The sequence below is a fragment of the Pantherophis guttatus genome, chromosome 1 (genome assembly GCF_059756535.1).
Source record: "Pantherophis guttatus breed Tessera chromosome 1, ASM5975653v1, whole genome shotgun sequence".
Taxonomy (NCBI): Eukaryota; Metazoa; Chordata; class Lepidosauria; order Squamata; family Colubridae; genus Pantherophis; species Pantherophis guttatus.
Genome location: NC_142063.1, coordinates 305904021 through 305926902, shown reverse-complemented (window position 1 = coordinate 305926902; position 22882 = coordinate 305904021). Strand labels below are relative to the sequence as shown.

Here is a 22882-nt window from a genome sequence, read left to right as displayed (position 1 = left end):
GAGGAATCTGAAAAGCTATCCCCACCATCTCCTTCTCTTTGTCGAATGTGAGGCTCTCCCTGCAGGCAACTGCCTACGCTGCACAGCCTGGTAATAGATTCTGGACTGCTCCATACATGCAAAATCTCATTGCTTATCTGCTGAAAGTCTCTCTTCCCTCCCCCTCCAGTTTAACCCAGGAGGTGATTAATTTGGGGCAGCAGAGAATATGCCATTTGAAACCACTGGAAGGCAGTCCTGCGATGACATGCTAAGTAATTAATGGCATTACTTTTAATAGATCCTCCAGAAAGTGCTAAGTCAGTGACATCTGCAGCAGTGTGGCAATGATACCTTCCAGGAGAATATTTTTAACCCGGTGATGCCTCAAAAGGAAGCCTGAGGGCAGGCTGAAAATGGCCACAGAGAGAAAGAGTAGCTTACATAGTCCTGAGTTCTCCTTTAGTCAGCTGAACCCGAAACACCCCCGCCCCGCCCCTGTCTGTTGGGCATTTAATCAAGAATTATGTAGCATGTATTTTCTTCTACAGGGTTAAGAGAAAGTAAGTGAATGGCATGCCTAATAATCTGCTCCAGCAAGGGAGCCTTGTCAGCAGATGCAATGTTCCTTGTGCATTGCTGATGCAGATTAATTACCTGTGACCAAGAGCTGTATCAAAATCTTGGTCTCTGGTGGAAGAGAAAATTAAAATAAAGCTAGCTTGCCAGAGTAAGAAGGAATAGAAAAACCATAGCATCTTGCCGGACGCCCGAAGTTGACTTAGGAAAGCAGCCATCTCTCTCTCTCTCTCTTTTTTCCAGCTTGCACAGAAGTTCAGGCTGTTTCAATGAATAGAATAAGAAGAAATGTCCTGACAGTGAGAACAATTAATCAGTGAAATGATTGAGAATCTCCGTCGACATTCAGAAGTTGTGAAGGCTTCATCACTGGAGGTTTTAAAGAAGAGATTGGACAACCATTTGAAATGTATAGGGTCTCTTGCTTAAGCAGGGGGTTGGACAAGACGACCTCCAAGGTCCCTTCTAACGCTTTTACTATATTAAGTTCAAGTTCAAAGTTCAAAGCCTTTATTGTCATTGTACATCATGTATACAACAAAATTGGTTTAGCCTCTACTGGTGCAGTCCATACAAGGATACATGACAACATGAATAATATAAAGAATAATCCTTATGCAAGTAGTTAGGAAAAAAAACTAGTCATATGTTTCCATATGTACGTCATATTCTGTGCAACATGTAAATTATTCTGTTATTCAAGTAGTGTTGTACTCATGTGAGGTCCAAAGCGTTTCTTCTGAATGATTTTGAAGTATCTACAGCTCTAATCCTTATCCGGGCCAGTTAAAGGCCTAGTGACCCCATCTGAAATTTTGCAGGGTTGAACTGGTAGTTATGTGGTCGTTCAGCTTTGTTTCTTTCTTGTGGCTTTAATGCATTGGATAGACCAGGCTGACTTGGTTAGTTCATGGTACACTGAAAATGAATGAATTCAATAATTGTGTTATATGAATGCCACCGCATGCTGTCAATGTAATTCCCAGGATTAAGGCAAAGGATTTCTAAATCAAAAAGCAATATTATCAGGCAGATTTTCCCCCCAAACGTATTTTTTCCTTTAAGTCAGAAAGTATAATCTTCTGTTTGCTGGCTTGTTTCACCGTTTTTCTCCTTTTATATTAAAGAAATGAGATCAAACAAAAGAACATATTTTCATCATTTCATTGCTACAACGAGGGGAAATAAATATCCCTATTTACGATTATAGAGATCTATTAATTGATGCTTCTGCCAAGTTGCTGTGAGTGTTGTTAAAAATATGGGCTGTGTAAATGAAAATAGAGCAAACCTAAATATATATAAAACCTGGAACAAGATCTTTGTTCAGAGTTGCAGCAATAATGGAGGGACAGTATCCGGCACCAAATAACACCTGGGAGGCAGGATGATAGTATGACATTTTCAGTCAAGCTTAGGAAATCAAGAGTCCAGGCAGTTCAAATGAATATAGGCTTATTATTATTATTATTATTATTATTATTTTTTATTGCAAAAGTTTTACAATTACATTTTCACCCCTTTCCCCCCCCCTCAACCCACCCCGAACTTCCCAACCTCCCTAACCCTCCCTAACCCTCCCCTCCCCCCGGACTTCCACACAATATACTTATATCAGGTAAAAAAAAAAACCCTTAATATAAAACTTATATAAAACTTGAACCCCTCCCTCCTCCTTGTAAGTTTTTCATCTTCATCACACTGAAATATTTCTATCTTAAAATATCATTTTCAATTAAAAGCTATTTGGTACTTTCTAGTTTGATATTTATTCTGAACATAATCTATCCACTTTTTCCATTCCCATTCATAAGTCTCTTGTGAGCAGTCTTTTAAAAATGCTGAGATCTTCGCCATCTCTGCAAAACTGGCCATCTTCAAAGTCCATTCCTCAATCGTGGGCAAAACTTCATTCTTCCAGTATTTACCTATCAATAATCTCGCAGCTGTTATCATGTACAATATCAACTTTGTTTCACCCTTAGTAAAACCCTAAACTATACCCAATAAGAACAATTGTGGAAAAAATTGAATTTTTTTCTTCAAAACATTCTGCATGACCCACCAAATTTTTATCCAAAAAGCCTTAACTTTCCTACAAGTCCACCACACGTGATAATATGTAGCATCTAAACAATCACATCTGCAACATTTTGGCTGAACATTAGGGTACATACACGACAATTTTTTGGGGTCTAAATGCCATCTATAAAACATTTTATAGAAATTTTCCCTCAGGTTCTGCAACTGTGTAAATTTAACATTCTGAACCCAAATTTTTTCCCATGTTTCCAACATCACTGGCTCCTCAAAATTTTGTGCCCACTTAATCATACAATCTTTAACCAGCTCAGTTTCTGAATCCCTTTCCAACAAAACATTATAAAGCCTTTTAATATGCATTGGACCTTTCTCTTTTATATGTCTAACCAATTCTTCCTCATGCAACATAATACCAGTTTTTTGGTCCTCTCTCCATCTCAATTGTAATTGATTATATTGTAACCAAGTTAAGTTAATCCCTTCGTCCAACAGTGTCTGTAGTGTCTTCAACTGCCATCTGCCCGCATCTGTAAAAAGAACCTCTTTGTATAAAAACCCCCCAAGTGACATTATATTTGTATTCCACATAATATGACCAAGATCCAGCCATAGCGGTATTTTATAATCCCATTTGAATCGGTGCTTCTTCCAAACTCTCATCAAAGAGTCTCTAAGTATATGGCTTTTAAATACTTTATCCACTTTGTTATCATAAAATCAATAAGCATGCCATCCAAATTCAAGGTCAAAACTTTCAATATTCAATATTCCAGTCTTTTTCCTTCCAAACCAATCACTTGCTGAAGTCAAAGCTGCTGCTTCGTAATATAACTGTAGGTTTGGAAGTTTAAGACCTCCCCTTTCTGGAACATCTTGCATAATTTTCAATTTCACTCTCGGTTTTTTCTCGTTCCAGACAAACTTGTTCACTCCAGTTTGCCAGACTTTCAGTTGCTTATCACTTTTGAGCATCGGAATCATTTGAAACAAAAAAAGAAATCTTGGCAAAATATTCATCTTAACTGCTGCTATTCTTCCAAGTAAAGACAGCTGCAGTTTTTTCCAAGTCTCCATATCTTTCTGCACATCTCGCCACAAAACCTCATAATTATTTTGAAACAATTTCATATTTGATTCTGCAACCTGAACTCCTAGATATTTTACCTTTGGTACGATCTCAAAACCTGCCCTCCTTTCAAGCTCATGTTTACGATCTTGTGTCATATTTTTAACTATCATCTTAGTTTTTTTCTGATTCAATCTAAAACCTGAAACTTTACCATAGTCTTGTATAATGTCCTTCATCTGGATTATTGATTCCATTGGCTGTGTTAGGGTAACGACCAGATCATCTGCAAATGCTTTTATTCTGTAATCCTCTTGCCTTATCGTTATACCTTTCAAGATATTAGAGTCCCGTATTGTATTTAACAAGACTTCTAATGTTAAAATAAATAACAATGGGGATAACGGACATCCCTGTCTTGTTCCTTTTTCAATTTTAAACTCTGTTGTCAGACTTCCATTAATAATAATCTGTGCCTTTTGCTCTTGGTAAATTGCTGAGACCGCCTGTATAAATTGGTCCCCAAAGTCCATCTTTTTTAAAGTCTTTAATAGAAAATTCCAATCCACTCTGTCAAAGGCCTTTTCCGCATCCAAAAAGACCAGCACTGCAGGTACCTGTTTATTCCTCTTAAGATATTCCAATAAATCTATTACTTACCTTACATTATCCTTCATGTATCTACCCTCGATAAATCCGGCTTGGTCATCATGGATCACCTTTTGAATTACTGGCATCAGCCTGTTGGCTAGTACTTTTGCATAAATTTTATAATCAGTATTAAGAAGAGATATTGGTCTATAATTCTCCGGTTTTTTAGGACCTGCTTGTTCTTTTGGTATCAAAGAAATATATGCTGTTGTCCATGATGGGGGTATTTTACCCCCTTGTTGAATATTACAAAACAAATCTCTAAGTTGTTCCACCATTTCTGTTTGCAAAGTTTTATAATACACTGCTGTCAAGCCATCAGTTCCAGGAGCTTTAGCTGTTTTTAATTGTTTAATTGCTGCCGATATCTCCTCCTCTGTTATAGGATAATTCATTCTTTCCTTTTGTTGATCTGTAATTTTTGTGACTCTTTTATTATCTAAATATTTTTCTATAAGTCCATTCTGCACATCATCTTTAGCATATAGTTTAGTGTAATAGTCCACAAAAGCTTCTTTAATTAATTTTTGTTGAAAAATTTCTTTCCCTCCAATATCAATATTATCAATAGTCCGTGTACTCTGCTTTTTTCTTAAAGTGTAGGCCAACCATCTGCCCGGTTTATTGGCATTACAAAAAGTATTATGCTTCGCATATTGTAAATTTGTTGCAACTTGTTCCGCCATAAGCATTTGAAATTGATCTTTCAAAAGTTTTATAACACTACGTATTCTTTCATCTGTTGGGTTTTTAATAAGTAGCTGTTCTTTATTCTTTATTTCTATTTCCAATTCAAATCTTCTCTTCTGCCGATTCATTTTGTGTTTAGAGTTCATGTAAATAAGCACCCCTCTCATATATGCTTTGCTCGCATCCCACACAATTTCAATTGGGGTACCTTTATTCAAGTTTATTTCAAAAAATTCTTTCAAGTGCTTTTTAAGTTCTATTATGTTTTTTTCATATCTGGATAAGTTTTCATTCACTCTCCAAGAGCGTCGTTCAGTCTTACCCATCTCGATTTCTATCCATACTGGGCTATGGTCGGACAAAGTTCTTGGGAAAATCTTTGTTCTTTTTGTCTTAACAAGTAAATCATCTGACAACAAAATAAAGTCAATCCTAGAGAAGGATCTATGTCTATCAGAAAAAAAAGTATAATCCAATTCTTTTGGATTATGTATTCTCCAAATATCTTTTAATTCCAGGTCTTCTTTCATATCAAAAAAAGTCTGTGGTAATCTAATCCTGGATTTCGCCAAACTCTTTTTATCTAATTTAGAATCAATTACTCCATTCCAGTCTCCCATTATTAAAATAGATCTATAGTCCCATTGCAGTATTTTGGTATGTAACATTTTATAAAAATGATCCTGTTGTTGGTTAGGAGCATAAATTCCAATCAGAAGAATTTGGCCATTCACTGTAAGCAATTCGATTGCTATAAACCTACCATCTTCATCTGCTTCTATAATTTTAGCTGTTAATCTTTTATTTACATAAATAACCACACCATTCTTTTTTTGCGAAGTTGAAGATATAAAATGTGTGCCTAGTTTGGAATTTATCAAGTATTTTTGATCTTGAGTTGTAATATGAGTTTCTTGTAAACAAATTATATCATTATTAAATTGTCTCAGATATACAAATAACTTCTTCCTTTTCTGTACCGAGTTCAACCCATTCACATTCCAAGATAAACACTTAATCGTCATCTTTATCTTTATGGAGCAACGAGCAGAATAACCGAATATCTTCCGGAATCTTCGGTCTCGCTCCCCCCATGGCTCCAATCTCTTGTGTGGTACTCTTAGCTCCCTTTTTTTCTTGTCTTTCCTGTTGTTGTTGCTTTTCTTTAAGTTGCTTAGATTTTGCACGAGTTATGCGCTCATCCTTAACCTCAACCGTCCGAACCGGGTCCAATATTGGAGAAGATTCCAACAGGGGCTCATCCAAGAAACCTCCTTCCGCACCCTGCGTTTCCTCTAGCTCCACCTGTTTTAACTGTTCTTGCGGTTCTTGTTGAAGTTGCTTCTTGTCACTCTCCTTAATCTCCAGAACTGTAGATGTACGTGGAGATGGTGTTCTTTCTTTAAAAATAGTAGTGTAAAAATGCTCCGCCTTCTCCACAGTATTCAAACGGTGTCTTTCTCCCTTATATTTCAAAATTATGCCAGTTGGGGCATCCCATCGAAATGGTATCTCTTGTTTTTGCAATTCTTTTACAAGAAAGCCAAAATCTTTTCTGGCTTTCAGCATTTTAGGTGGTAATTCCTTGTAGATTCCAATTTGTGCACCCCCCACTTGCACAGAAGTAAGAAAAGATTTTTGCAGGATGTCATTTCTTATTGCTCTATCCGTGAAGTATATGACCACATCTCTAGGCAGTTGTCTTTGTCTGGCCACCCAAGAATTCACTCTGTAAATTTTATCTATTTTGTAAAAAACCACATCAGGATTAATTTTTAAAATCCTTGCCAGAGCATCAGCACAAATCTGTCTCAAATCCTGTCTATCATCCTCTCTGATTCCTCATAACCTTATGGCAAATTCCATTGCCCTGAATTGCATCATAACAATTTCGTTTTCAACTCTCTGCATTTTGTCATCAACATCAGAAATTTTATAATCATTGTCTTTCATCTTAACATTGACTTCTGATTTAAATTCTTCCACTTTAGAGTCAACTTTAATAATAAATTCTCCAAGGCCAGACGCCACCTCTGATATTTTTTTGGTCACCTTGCCATAATCCTGTTTCACCATATCTTTAATTTCATTAATTTCCTGCATGATTTCCTGTTGGGATTTTTGAAGTTTGTCATCTATTTCCTGTTGGGATTTTTGAAATTTATCATCCAAAGCTTTAGAAATAAATTCTTTTAAATGTTCAATATCAAAATCTTTTTTTTGAGTCTGTATCTGTTGAGCAGGGGGAAGCTGCATTTCATGTTTATGTGTGTGGGATCCCCCCCCTGTTGCCTTTCCTTCCTGCTTCTTTGAAGCCATCCTGCCACGTAAGCTAGTTTTTCTGAAAAGGGGGATTCTTTTTTTTTTCCACCTCCACAGAGACTTCTAAAAAAGTCCCCCAGGTTTAGTCAAATGGAAACTGAAGTAAAGCAAAGTCAAATTTAAAAAAAAGGAATTTTTCTTTAAATAGAGCAACTTTGTAGCAGCTTTGTAACTTTGTAGCAAAGCAGGATGACTTCACAAATCCACTTTCACTAGCTCGTTAACTCAAATGCTGGGCGCCATATTTTTTCAAATCACTTTCACTCACTCGCTTTTTCTCTTGAATTAAAAAGTCAACAAAGCACTAATACTTGCAATTTTCAAGTTTCTGGATTCAAGTTGGTATTTCCGCTGCTTGTTAAGGTTGGTTCCTTTCACTTTAAAAGTTTGCTGCTGCCGGCTTGTTCTGCTGAAGGCAGAATCGTCCCACGCCGCCCGGAGTCTCCGCAGGTTGGGAGGGAGCCGCGCCTGTTTTCTCCCCAGAAACAGTTCCCTGGGGGGTTACAGGGGCTCAACCTGTGCCCTGCTGTCTCTTCTCCTACAATCCTCAAGATTTCGGAGTTTTCGAGCCGCTCCTCGTTTGCGGGGTGGCTTTACAGGCGGCGGGGCTGGCGGTCTTTAAAAAAACACCGCCGTCGCCGAAGCTTGCAAACCGGATTTTTTTTTTTATTGAAAAAGTTTTCAAATACAAATTTTTTTTCCCCACATTTTTCTCCCCCCCTCCTCCCTAACCCCCCCCTCACCACCCATCCCCCCCATGACTTCCTCACAACAAAAAACTAATTCATAACAGATTATATAATATTTTACCATCCCCTTACTCCCTCCTAGGCTTATTGTATGCTGTCTACAAGAATCTGAACTACTAATGGTCAAAGCAAATTGGTGGTAGATAATATTCAATGGAATTCAAGGTGGGCTGGACTTAGATCTCTTGTGGGTATGAAGGGATTCAAACTGATGACACATTTGACCCTCCCTCAGGATCATCCTGGTCATCTCCTACATTTTCATTCTGTCTCTTCAAAAGAGAGAAAGTGCCAAAAAGTTCAGAAACAACTGCTGTCCTTTAGCATCTGTGGCCTTGGGTGATTAGGTTACTTTTCATTATTACTTTTCTTAATAATTTTAGATTAACAATATTGGCACTTTTGGATACGCTTTTTGACACAGTTATCTATTACCTATCTCTATATCGACATCTATATTATCTATATCTGTCTGTCTGTCTGTCTGTCTGTCTATCTATCTATCTATCTATCTATCTATCTATCTATCTATCTATCTATCTATCATCTATCTATCTATCTATCTATCTATCTATCAATATTCTATCAATCTAATATCTCTTTCTCTCTCTATATATATCCATACATATACATACACACACACACACACACATTCAACCCCACTCACATTTATAGATGACTCATGCAATCATTAAAAGGACTTCTGTGGGGGCTGAATATGAAGATCCATATTCCTTTGTAGCATGGAATTCAAGAGAGCTGCATTTCCTGCTGCTGAACACTACATGATACAAATCTTTGATCAGAAGCCTCAAAATGTAATAGTAGAGATCAGGGGTGGGCTCTAATTTTTTTTACTACCGGTTCTGTGGGTGTGGCTTATTTTGTGGGCGTGGTTTGATGGTCATGTGACAATTCTTTAGGATTTAGCAGAGGTACTGGTCTACCAGGCTTTTAACTGCTTGCAGAGCTGTACCGGTCTACCCATTTGTTCTTGGAGTGTTCCGGTCTACCTATTTGTTTTTGCAGGCACCGGTCTACTCATTTGTTTTTGGAAGCACCGGTCTACCACCACACTGCCTTTTAACACTGAAAAGTGCTGTAGGATGACCCTCTGAAGCCCCTCGGCAAGAGTTTAAACAGTTTTTTTTCCTTCTAGCCAATCGGCTGGGACTCGGGAGGCAGCGAATAGATTGGGGGCGAGGCCAAATAAAAGGTAAGAATAATGGGGGGGGCAGGAAGGCCCAGTTCCTGAACAAAGAGAACCGGTTCGGTGACATCATATCGTCACCACTACCGGCTTGGCTGAACCGGGCCGAACCGGGAGGAACCCACCACTGGTAGAGATGGCACTGATAGGCAGTCTTAGTATAGTCTTTTTACCTTTGTATTAGAATACAGATCACTGTATTCTGCACTGATGATGTTACCTAGTTTGGTAATGAAATGTCTGCAAGAAAACCACCAACCACAGAGAGCACCAAGGACCACACAGTTCAAACTGGAGTTAACAAATGTTGCTTTCTATCAAACACAGATCAATCAGCCAATGAATCATTTATTTATTGGTTCGATTTATATGCCGCCCTTCTCCGGAGACTCAGGGCGGCTTACAATGCATTAAGCAATAGCCTTCATACTTTTCTATATACCTGCTTAGTAGGGCTTTCGCCCCCCCCAAGCGGTGTTCTTTTTTATACAAAGTCAGCTTATTGCGCCCACAAACCGGGTCCTCATTTTACCTACCTCGAAAGGATGGAAGGCTGAGTCAACCTTGAGCCTGGTGAGATTTGAACTTGCAGTAATTGCAGGCAGCTGGTGCTACTTAACAGCACTTTAGTCTGCTGCGCCACCAAGGCTCATTTTCATTACAGCAGCTCAGATTTTCACATTTTTATATGAATATGTGCTAAGAAAGTTCTAGCTGTGTGGAATATCTTGCTGTTCTGTTAAAAAAGTGTAAAGGGTTTATTTGATATACTAAGACATAATGGAATGTTCTCTTCTTTACAGAGTCCAAAGAACTAGCTCAGTTTGTTGCAGCAAAATCAGCAAAGCAGCCGATCAACATAAGCACAATAAAAGTTGTGGGACATAAATTGAGAGAAATTGACATATTAGTTATGCCAAACTGCCCAACAATAAAGATTCCTATCTATTATGTCTTGTGTCTCAGAGTCTTAACTTGAGTGTGAGCTTAAAGCCACTCAAGCCCTCTGAAATTTTGCCATGACTTCGTCAGCAAGCAAGAGGGCACTTCAGACTTACCAAATCTGAACCTTATTTTCACTTCCTTCATAACATTAGAAAAACAAATAGTGTTTGATGGATACAGATTGAGTTGGATTAATTTTTTTTAACAGTCAAAACAATCCCATTTCCTTTTTACAGTAAGAAATTAACCACTGCTACCTTAAATCCATAGTTAAAACTCTATTTAAAAGTTTCAAAAAGGTGGTAACAGTTTTTGGCTTTCTATCCTTCTTCTATTTTTGTATTATTATATTTAGAAGCATGAGGATAAATTTGTTCAGAACAGGAATGGGTAGCTAGAAGATTTTATGGATTTATGAAAACCCTTTTATTGCTTAATGTATTTTGTAAAAAGATTGATCACAAGTTTCAACTTGCTTTCATACGAATCAAGTTCAGCCATTTCATTAATATCAATCACCACCACTTTACATCTCAAGAATACAGTGACTTTGTTTAATAATAAAGGAATCTCATATTATATATTTAACTTTTACATTATACACAACAAATTCTTTTCAAACACCTCTAAAAATGCTAGGAGAATAATTTTAGATTTGAACAATGAATCTAATTAAATTCCTTTTAAACCTATTTCAGGAAATTATCAACAAGTGACCAGGAAAACAATCCATAGGTGGTAGTACTGTCTGCTAAAATTGCACAAAAGTTTTAGATTGTATTGGCAAGATTATAATCACATTGATGCATGATACCATCTTTAGTAAGATTTTCCTGTTTTTTGTGGAAAAACAGTCAAGGATATACCGTATATTTTTTTGCAATAAATCCAATTAAGTTATGTAAAAGTCAAAAGAAATTATATATCTAATTGGATTTATTAGATATATCATTTCTTTTGACTTTCACATAACTTACTATTCAATCTTGCGCATGCCTATTTGGAGTTAAGTCTTACCTAGTTCAATGGGATTAATTTACAGATAAAAGTTATACATTCTACAACTATATACCTACCAATGACTCCAGTGAACTAAATCTTTTGAGTAGAGCTATTAACTGTGGACCCCAAGCTGTATGTAACTTATCCAAGCTTTTTCTGCAGACTTCAGCATCCCCTACTCCTCAATAATGCAGCCAAAATATGGCACAAACAGCTGAATAAAAATGATGTGGTTTTCCCTGATTTTCAACAGGGAAGGAATATAGATATGCTAAACTTTCATTAGGTGTAATGTATCTATTAACAGAGTGATGAGGTGGTGAGGCCATGTAAACCTGCCTATTCTAGTGACATTTTATAGTAATCTCCTGCCATTGTGATCCTCAGTGGGCAACCTTTTTGGAAACAAACATGTTTATTATCTCCTGTGATGTAGAGCAATGTACTCTCAGGACAGTTCCCCAAATCCACAAAGCCCCCTCAAAATATATCACTTAATATAAAGTGACCAGATTTTAACATTGGTAAAGCGGGACACCATTGTGGGCGTGGCTTATTTTGTGGGCATGGCTTGGAGGTCGTGTGACTGAGTGGGCATGGCTAGCTGGTCATGTGACCGGGTGGCCATGGCTATGTGTATAGGGACTACTCAGAGGGCTGAAAAAAGTCATTTCTGACAGGTCCTCGCACTTTTGACTGGTCCTCACACTTATGACCATCCTCACATTTATGCCCGTGCAGCATTCTTAACAACCATGTCACTCATTTCACAACTGCTTCTCTTCACCATGGTGATAAGATAGGGCAAAAAACGTAAAATGTGAAGACAGTCGTAAGTTTGAGGACTGGTCAAAAGTGCGAGGACCAGTCAACAATAACTTTTTCAGCCCTCTGAGTAGTCCATATGCACAAAAGGACTAACTAGAGGGCTGAAAAAAGTCATTTCTGACAGGTCCTCGCACTTTTGACTGGTCCTCATACTTATGACCACCCTCACATTTATGCCCGTGCAGCATTCTTAACAACCATGTCACTCATTTTACAACTGCTTCTCTTCACCATGATGACAAGATAGGGCAAAAATGTAAAATGTGAGGACAGTCGTAAGTTTGAGGACTGGTCCAAAGTGTGAGGACCAGACCAGTCAAAAATAATTTTTCATGACGTTAAAACTGATAAAGCCAGACAACCAAGTTGTGGGGCGGGGCTCCCCCATTTATAAATCACAAGAGCAATTTTTGAGCTCTCAGATGCAGAAGAATGGTTTTAAAGTTTTAAAGGAATTTGTTGTGGAGGAGTTGGCAAGACATGCTGAGATTATGAACCAGAATCTTGAAAAATTTAGACAGGAAATTAAAGAGTTGGTTCAACAAAAGTATGATAACCTGAAGCAATATATTATAACAGCTTTGAAGTAATTCTAAAGATGGATAAAGATATCAATTTAGAAATAGACTCTAAAATGAAGGAAGCTGATTATAAGATTCATAATCTGGATAATAAAATACAAAGAATTGAAAATGATTTGACAATGATTCAAGAAAACAGCTCAGAAGTAGAGTTTAAAATGAAGGAAGCTGATCACAAGACTTATAATGCAGATAATATAAAGCAAAGGATTGAAAATGAAGTTACAATGATGCAATTTAGATCCATGGAATTTGCGATCAGAATGAGAGGAATACAGGAAAATAACAGGGAGGACCTGAGAAAGATGTCTGCTGAAGCTCTGGCTGTGATCTTAAAGGTCAGCTCTGAAGAAGTATTTTGTAAGATTGATAAGGCCTACAGAGTAAATTCTTGGGTGGCAAAGCAAAGACAATTGCCTAGAGATGTGGTGATTTATTTTACTGATAAAGGAATAAGAAATGATATTGTGCAAAAGTCTTTTAAGTCCACTCTAGAAATGAATGGAAAGAAGATCTGGATATATAAAGAGCTGCCGTCCAAGATGTTAAAAGATAGAAAGGACTTTGGATTTTTGGTGACTGAGCTAAAGAAACAAAACATCCCATTTAGGTGGGATGCTCCAGTTGGTATAATATTGAGATATCAAGGAGAAAGATATCAATTAAACACTGTTGAAAAAGCGGAAGAATTTTACTACTAGGTTTTTAAAATTGGTCCAACATCTCCACGTATGTCATCAGTGTCAGGAATACAGGAGGGGGATAAAGAAAAGCAAAATGAACAAGAGATTGAAACTCAGGCTAAGCAGATGGAGATGGAGGTAATGGAAAAACGACAAGTTATAGAGGGCTTTTTGGATGAGCCGCTTTTGGATTCTCCTTCAGAGGCTATAGCTGGATTACCTATAAATACAAGAGAGGCGGCTTCGGATCTCGATTTGATGTCTTATCAAGTTAAAGACCAGCATGTAACTCAATCAGCTGATATACAAGTCCTAGGAAGGCAACCAGGATGGAGATCTAAACCACAACAAGTTAAGAAAAGAAGAAGCAGGTCCTACAAAACTAAAAAAAATTAAACTACAATTCTTTTTTTTTTTTTTTTTTTTTTTTTTTTTTAAATACTTTATTGAATTTTCCAATTTTTTTTTTTAAAAAGACAATGTACAATCACAATCTTGATCCGAGGTGCAATGTTTACACATTTCATAGATCAAACATTAAATGAATTCTATCCATAGCTATACAATATGCAGTTCTATACAATTCTCTACATTTCTATACAATTAAGTCCATTTCGGGTGTCTAACAAATCGTAGCCTATTATCATATTTTTATCCTATTCTTTAACCAGTTATACCAAATTCCCCATACTTCGTAGTACTTAAAATTCTCTTCATTTTTTAGCTCGCTCGTCAATTTGGCCATCTCTGCGCACTCTAGAATTTTATTTATTAATGTTTCTTCAGAGGGGGTAGAGTTGGATTTCCACAGTTTCGCAAAGGCTAATCTAGCCGCAGTAATAATTTGAATTGCCAGTTGGGTTTTATTGTTGTCGAGGCCATCTTCAATCATACCTAAGAGGAAGGATTCCGGGGCCAGGGCTATCTCTTGTCCCATTATTTCCGAGAGCCAGAGTCGAATCTTTAACCAAAACTTTTTGGTCTCAGGGCAAGTCCACCACAGATGGTAAAAGGTGCCGACCGTCTTTCCACATTTCCAACATAAAGCAGAGGAATTTGGAAATATTTTGGCCAGCCTGTCCGGGGCTAGGTACCACCTATGCAGCATTTTGTAGTGATTTTCCCTGAATGTTACCGATTTCGTTATTTTGAGATTTCTGTTCCAAGCTATCTCCCAATCATTGAAATTAAGGCCATATCCTAAATTTTTCTCCCAAGTGCTTAGCTGATTTTTAGCTATCTTCTCGGCTCTATCCTCATCTAATATAAAGTTATAGATTTTCGATAGCATTTTCTTATCTGGTCCCCAAATAATTTTGTCAAAATATCCATATTTCATTTCAATACCACATTTATCTCTATCTTCTTGAAATCTAGACTTAATCTGAAGATATTTCCACCAATCCAGAATAAACCCCTGGTCCCTCAGTACTTCCAAGGATTTGAGCTTCCCTTCTTCATCCGAGATATCCTTATATGTGCCCATTTTATAGTTCTCTCTTCTATTTGGGGCCACTAGAGCATCCATAATCGACAACCAGCTAGGAACCTTGGTATATATCTTCTGTCTAATTTCCAGCCACGTACGAATCAATGTCTCTCTAATTTTATGTTTATGGAAATGAGTTTTCTTCCTATCCTTTATATCCCAGAGGTAAGCGTGCCATCCTTCAAGGAGATCGTGTCCTTCTAGTGTTAAGATTCTACCTTCTTGTAATTTGATCCACTCCTTTATCCAAATTATTTTTGCCGCCTTTTGATATAATTCCCAGTCAGGGAGCCCGAACCCTCCCAGATTTCTTTTCCCTTGAAGTGTCTTGAGAGAAATCCTCGATTTCTTACCCTCCCACAGAAAGTTCCTGATATGTTTATTCAGATCCAAAAAAAATTTTTTATCTAGTGATATCGGTATATTTTGAAATAGAAATAGAAATTTCGGTAAAATATTCATTTTGATCGCCGCAATTTTACCAGTCAGGGACAATTTAAGCCTCCTCCACCTATCAAGATCTTGATTAGTTTTCTGCAATAACGGGATATAGTTATCATCTTTTAATGAAGAGAGTCTCGCCGTAATCCATATTCCCAGATATTTTATCTTCTTAACTACCTGGAGGCCTAATAAATCTTCTAATTCTTTCGTTTGTAGGTTTGTCATATTTTTCACAATTATTTTGGTTTTGTTCTTATTAAGTTTAAAGCCCGCGACTTCTCCATAATTCTGAACTTCCTGCATTAATTTTAAGCTGGTATCTAATGGGTCTTCTATTATGAAGGCAACGTCGTCCGCAAAAGCCTGTGTTTTAAATATTTCCTTCCTAATCTTCAAGCCTTTGATATTTTCATTAGTTCTAATCCTTCTAAGTAAGACCTCTAATGCTAGAATGTAAAGTAAGGGGGATAGGGGACATCCCTGCCTAACTCCTCTTTGGATCTGAAATGTCTGGGTTCTGCCTCCGTTAACTAATATATTTGCCCTCTGGTTTTGGTAAATATTCTCTATCATCTTCCGAAAGTTAGTCCCGAATCCCATTAGATCTATTTGGTTTATCATGAAGGTCCAATTCAGGTTGTCGAATGCCTTTTGGGCATCGACAAACATTAAAGCCATCTGTTTTCCAGGGTGTTGTTCATAATATTCAAAAGTATTTAGGACTGTTCTCAGATTGTCTCTAATCTGTCTCCCTGGGAGAAAACCATTTTGATCCTTATGTATCCATCGGTTTAAAATTTTCTTGAATCTCTCCGCTATTATAGTCATAAATAATTTGTAATCTGCGTTAAGCAGTGAGATAGGTCTATAGTTGGAGATCTGCTTCGGGTCGGCACCTTCTTTCAGAATGATCGTCAGGTACGCTTCCCTCCAGGAGTCTGGGATTGTTATACCAGCAATAACATCATTTAAAATTTCTAACAATTCCAATTTCAGAGCATCATCAAATTTTTGATATAATTCTCCGGGGAGACCATCAGGGCCTGGGGTTTTGTTCTTCTTTATTTTGGATAAGGCGGTTCTTAACTCCCCTATGGTGATCTTTTCATTTAACATTTCCTTTTCTTCTTCCGGAATTTGAGGAAGGTTGGCTTCCAACAAATACTGTTCTACCTTGTTTAACTCAATTCCTTCATTTTTGTAAAGACATTCATAAAATTTTCTTATGCTTTCTAATTTGTCTTCTTCCTTCGTCAACAGGATGCCCTGTGGGTCTTCTAAAGCTAGTATTTGGTTTTTTTCCTTCTCTTTTTTTAATTTATATGCGAGCCATCTCCCCGACTTGTTAGCGTTCTCGAAACAATAATGCTTAGATCTTCTTATTTTTTGAGCTATCTCCTCCTGGTCCAATAGATTCAGTCTATGTCTCATCATCAACCACTGTTGTTTCGTCGCCTCATCTCCCGGTCGTTGCTGTAATTCAGCCTCAGTTTGTAATAATTTTTGAGTAAGTTCTTCTCTACTCTTTCTTTTTTCCTTATTTTTAAAGGCAGTATATGAGATGGCTACTCCTCTGACATAGGCCTTCATAGTGTCCCACACAATTTCTTTGGCTGTCCCTCGATTTCCATTTTCTAAGAAGAAAATGTATAACATAGCTCGGGAGGAAAAAATTACCTATGGGGGAAAAGAAATTAATATTCTGAAACAAATTCCGAGAAGAGTGAGGGAAAGGAGGAGAAATTATAGGTTTTTGACAAATCATCTAAACAGGAGAAATATAATTTTTAGGTGGCTTTTGCCAGAAGGACTGCAAATTTCCTGGCAAGGGAGGAAAATAAGAATTGACTGTCTAAGTGATGCCCAAGACTTTTTAGAACAACTAAGGGGAGGAGAGGAGGAACAAACCAGTAAGGAGGATAACGAGATAGTAAATACGGAAGAAGAGATATCCCAAGAGCAAATTACTAGGGAAGACATAGAAGAGGAGAAGAAAAAGGAGGATACTGAGGAAAGAGGGAAAAAATCAAGACCAGTGAGAGCAGTAACTTTAAAAGGTAAATAAGAACAAGAGACTAGAAACTAATTTCAGGAATGAACGATACCAAGATCATATCGGTAAATGTGAATGGATTAAACGATTATAAAAAAAGAAGGATAATATTGTCGAAATTGGTGAAACAAAATCCCGATATTATCTGTATTCAAGAGGTCCATATAAAAAAAGATGAAGCTGAATATTTAAATTACTGTAAATTTGGTAAAGTATTTTCCTCACTAGCTGAGAAAAGGAAAAGGGGGGTTGCTATCTATGTTAAGAAAGGAATAATGGCAGAATGTAAATATAGAGATGAAAAAGGGAGAATACTCATAGTTGAAATAATGAGAGGTAACTCTAGACTGCTATTAGTAGGGGTTTATGCACCGAATAAAAAACAAGGGAAATTCTATAGGAAACTGCAGGAACAGTTGGCAAATTGGGCACATCTTGAAATATGTATGCTGGGGGACTTTAATGGAATTGTAGATCCAAAGCTTGACTATAAGTGCGATATAACCAAAAAGAATAAAAGATCTCCCTTACCAAAGTTTTTTTTTGATTTGGTGGATGAGATAAATTTAATTGACATGTGGCGTACCTTACACCCCCAGGACAGACAATATACATTTTACTCCATCCCACAGAACTCCTGGTCCAGAATCGATATGGTTTGGGTTACTAGAAAATTGGCATTAGAAATTAAGAAAGTTAACATGGACATCAATACTTGGGCAGATCATAAGCTCCTCGAAATTAGATGGTCTCATGATACGAAGAAAATACAACAGAGATGGAGCTTAAGGACAAATCTCCTAAATGAAAAAGAGTTCACACTCAAATTGAATGAAGAAATCAAACGCTTCTTCTTAAACTACAATTCTTTTTTAGCCAACAGTTTAATGCCAGTTATTTAAGAGATGATTAAATATAATAAGCGGGATTTATAGAAGGCTGATACATGAAAATATAGCTGAGGCAAATTACAGACTTATACTATTTTGAGAAGAATAACAGATCTCTGCAGTGCTGGTGTTTTTGGGATGTGGAAGATGGCCTGTGATTGACTGGATCGGAACTTTCTATTTTGGACTCTCTGAAAAATGGATTACGTATATGTTGAGCTACAAGGCAAGAGAACTATGGAATAGGGGCATGCAGATGATCTGGTTGTTACCCTAACGTGGTTGTCGGAATTAATAATCTAGACAAAAGACATTACAGAAGATACCATATGGAATATAAATATAAAGTCACTCGGTTTTTTTTTTTCATATACAGAAATACTTATTAATGATGGGGGCAGATGGTAATTGAAGATACTGAATACACTGTTGGAAGCAGGACTTGATGTTACCCTAACATGTCGATGGAATTAACAATCCAGTTGAAAGACATTACAGAAGATACTATATGGAATACAAATTTAAAGTCATTTGAGGGTTTTATTTATATATGGAAATATCTTTTACTGATATGGGCAGAAGAATAAAGATATTAAATATATTATGTATGGTAGACCTGTAGGAAAGTGGGTGAAATAAAATTGATATGGAAGGTGATAGGTAACGTTACTGATTGCTTAGTTTAGGAAAAGGGATGTTATGTTTAGATATTAATATACTTAAAAGATTTGAGTTAAGAGATATACGTATGGGGGTGAATTATGAGTAGAACAAATGCCAAATTAGGATTTATTATATAGTTTCATAGCCGAATGTTGTTTGAAACGTATAGTATGCGGGGGACATAATAATAATGTTAGAAAGAAATGTTTAGCACATAGGGGGTGGTGTAAAAGGGTGGTAAAGTATTATATAATGTGATATTAATTTGGATTTCATCTTGCAGAAGCCATGGGGGGAGGGGAGGGGGAGGGGGGGTTAGGGAGTGGGGGGGGGAAAGGGGGGAAAATTTGTATTTGAAAAACTTTTTCAATAAAAAATAATAATAATAATTTTTCAGCCCTCTGAGTAGTCCATATGCATAAAAGGATACAGCAATAGAGAGGGATGAAGGAAGGGAAGGGAAATTAGAGTAGGAGTGAGGGTAAGAGAGGGAGGAAGAGAGGAGGAGAAGGAGAAAGGAAGAGGAAGTAGGGAGGAGAAGAAGAGGGGGAGGAAGAGAAAGTAAGAAGGAAAGAAAAGAGAGAGGTGGTAGGTTTGAGGAGAAAGATTGCTGTACAATAAAAAAGATGAAAGGGAAGAAAGCCAACCCCAAACAAATCATATTCAATTTTTCCCTTCTATTCTATATTATACCCCTTCCCATTGTCATCTATTTTTATATCCATCCTCACATTGGTTAATTATGTAATTATGTAATACAGTTGTTTAATGCAAATTCAACATTTTAATATAAATCAATTAGTTATATAACTATCTTTTTTTGTATATTAATCAATATGAACATGAATATTCCAATTATTTCCATGCAATCCAATTTCTTACAAATCAGTTAATTATATTTACCAATAATAATAAACCAAATAATTTCCCCCATATATTCCTCCAAACCACTTAACCATTTCTGCTTTCAACATAATATACAATTAATAGTATCTCAATTATTACAATTCCCTAGTTAAATAGAGCTTTTTTTCTTTTGTGTTTTAAAATCTTGAACTCTCCTCTTTTGCCCTAAATTTCCCATTGTTTGCAGTTTTGCACGTACCTTTTTTGGTGAGGAAAAAGAAAAAGGAAAAGAAATCTCTCTCTGCTTCATTTTGTCACGTTGCAGCAAAGACCCTGCTTTACTTTCGCTTTTGTTTTTTCAGCATAGCTAGGGGAAAAAAAATCTGCTCCAGGAAGTCTTTGCAGCTAGCAACAGAACAGAGCCCTGTGCAAAACAGCTGAGAGCAAATCAGCTGAGAGTGGGGAAGCCGAGCTAATCAACTTGTGCTAATTAACCTATGCGGAAGCTGTAAGGGGCTGTTTTTTCTATTTTTGCAGGCATCGGTCTACTCATTTGTTTTCTTTTAACACTGATCAGCTGTAGGGCGGCTCTTTGAATCCCCGTGGCAAGAGTTTAAACAGTTTTTTCCCCTCCAGCCATCGGCTGGGACTCAGGAGGCAGAATGAAAAATCGGGACTTTTTAAAAACGACGCGGGGCAAATTGCTAAAAATCAGGACTGTCCCGCCAAAAGCGGGATGGCTGGTCACCTTACACTTAAAGCAGGGTTCTACAACCTTAAATACTCAAAGAGCCATTTGGACCCATTTCCCACAGAAAACACCAGGACCCACAAAACCTGGGTGGGTGTGGCCATCTCGACGTCACTCACTCCCACACAGTCACATGACACACACCCCAGCCACGCCTACCTAGATTCTGTGGCTCCTAGTGTTTTCTATGGGAAACAGGTATCTCTCTCTGTGTCTGTGTCTCTGTCTCTGTCTGTCTCTCTCTCTCTCTCTCTCTCCTCTCTCTCAGGCCAGGCGAGGAGTGTCTGGAAGGGGAGGGTGACAGGTAGGGCCAGCCAGTGGTGGGTTCAGCCGATAGGGAGCCACAGCAGGGGGACGGAAGAGCTGCATGTGGCTCAGGAGCTGCAGGTTGCTGACACCCGACTTAAAGCATGTGCACGCACACACACACACGCGCACACACACACACACATACACTCAGCCACACATGGAGCTACTCTGACTAGTTAAAATGAAAACTGACTCAGTCTTAACCATGGTGGTATAGTCACACCACTACAATAATGATTGTTTTATTATTATTACCCATATAATCAAGAATCAGAAAATTAGGAAGGTGGCTTAAAGCTGGCAGCAAAGGAAGGTTCTGAAATTGTAATAATTTTAGGGTGAGTCAGCTCGCTCTGCAGGTCTTGGATCTCTGCCTGTAATTGTCATTTTATCACACAATGTGATTAAAAAGAACGAATTGCCAAGTGAAACAACGCAGGCAGAGAGAATAACCCTCAAAGCTGTGGCAAACGGTTTAAATTTAGTAACTCGGTGACAGCTAATTTGGTCTTCTGCAGTTTCAGACAAAAGCGGAAGTGGGAAAAAAAAAGAACCAGGAAGGACAAGTTTTTCCTTGGTGTCATTCTGTTTTTAGTTCAGTGGATTCTATTGGAATGATTAATTTGGCCGACTGTATCTCCTGTGTAGCTATAAATGCTAGTAATCCTAAGGGCTTGCACAGCTGAAGCAGAGGAAATCAGCTTCCTTTGTCTGCGGATGGCAACTTCCCACCATTGGCCTAACACTACAAGGAACGCCATCCTATTCTCTGGTCATTTCCTCACTGGTATCTTCTAAAGCCCATCTAAAAGCGTCATCCAGCTATTGTTGAGGCAATGTAAAGGCTGCCTTCATTACTGTTATATCAGTGCAACAAAGGTTGGATGACGCTAGAAAGAGCCATAAATCACTAGTGAGGAAATGGCCTCTGTCTCCTGAGTTGGAAGGAGCAGAAAGGCCATTTTTTAATTTCTGCAATATACACAGAGGAAGCTCTAGAGATTTCTCTAGCCCAGAAATTCTCACTTCACTTTAAACTCAAATCTTTATCACTTTTATTCTTACTGGTACTTCCATTCATTCTGCTAAAGGTTCCTTTTAAAACCGTTTTTACCCACTTCCAAAAAACCCTTTTTCTTTCATGAAGACCAGTCTGCATTTTCTCTACAACTTTTAATCTTAACCAGGCTTTGCAAGTGCCTATACACCTTATATATTCTTCCTTTTCCACAACTCATTTTATCATTCCACCAATCACTCTTTTGAAAATGTCCCAATCTCACACACTTTTGTGGTACTTAGGGGCAGAATTATTTTCTATCTGTTACCAACAGATTTCACATCCTTTTTCCATACATCCCCTTTCTATTCATTCTCTTCAGAGATTTAGCTACCCTATAAAAGTTTTTCATTTAGGACCTGTATAATTTCTTCTACTATCACTCTTGTTATTTTTACTTCCTTCCTTTTCTTCCATGTCCATTTTCTCTTTGTTGGGTATTACGCAGTGGTGGGATTCAAGTAATTTAACAACTGGTTCTCTGCCCTAATGATTTCTTCCAACAACCAGTTCACCAAACTGCTCAGAAAGTTAACAACCAGTTCTCCCGAAGTGGTGCAAACTGGCTGAATCCCACCACTGGTATTACAAGAATAAACACTGTGCTGGTTTGGATTTGTGTTTTCTTGTTTTACAGAACTTACAATAAGTAGCGGAATTTGTTCTTACTGGTCTTGATAAATTTAAATAAAAATTAATCCCAGCTAGGAAATAACAATTTCCTGGTCTATAATACAGAATCATAGATTTATACAGTGAAATGAACTATTTAGGCAATTGAATCAATCTCCTGCTCAGTGAAAGAATTCAAATATAGGATGCTTTATGAGAAAACTTCACGCCTATGAAAGCATCAGTGAAGAATACTCAATGCTTGGCCCTGATCATCTGAGAGGAAGACATTTTAGATACCCCGAATTTGGAACGTATGCATAACCACCATAACACTATATTCTTTACCTTGCTTTGGTCTCTATATTATCCTTTTTTTTAGTTTTTTAGTTTTTTTAGTTTTATTAAATTTGTATACCGCCCTACTCCCGAAGGAC

At 37.4% G+C, this 22882-nt stretch overlaps 1 long non-coding RNA gene across 1 annotated transcript in view; it reads right to left on the bottom strand.

Moving 5' to 3' along the window:
- Positions 1–1051: 1051 nt before the first annotated feature.
- The window catches only part of LOC132711992 (uncharacterized), a 36450-nt gene continuing 14619 nt past the window's right edge, over positions 1052–22882 (bottom strand). The window contains exon 2 of the long non-coding RNA XR_009622698.2: positions 1052–1476. This is a non-coding gene — a long non-coding RNA (uncharacterized LOC132711992). The remainder of the gene's footprint in view (positions 1477–22882) is intronic.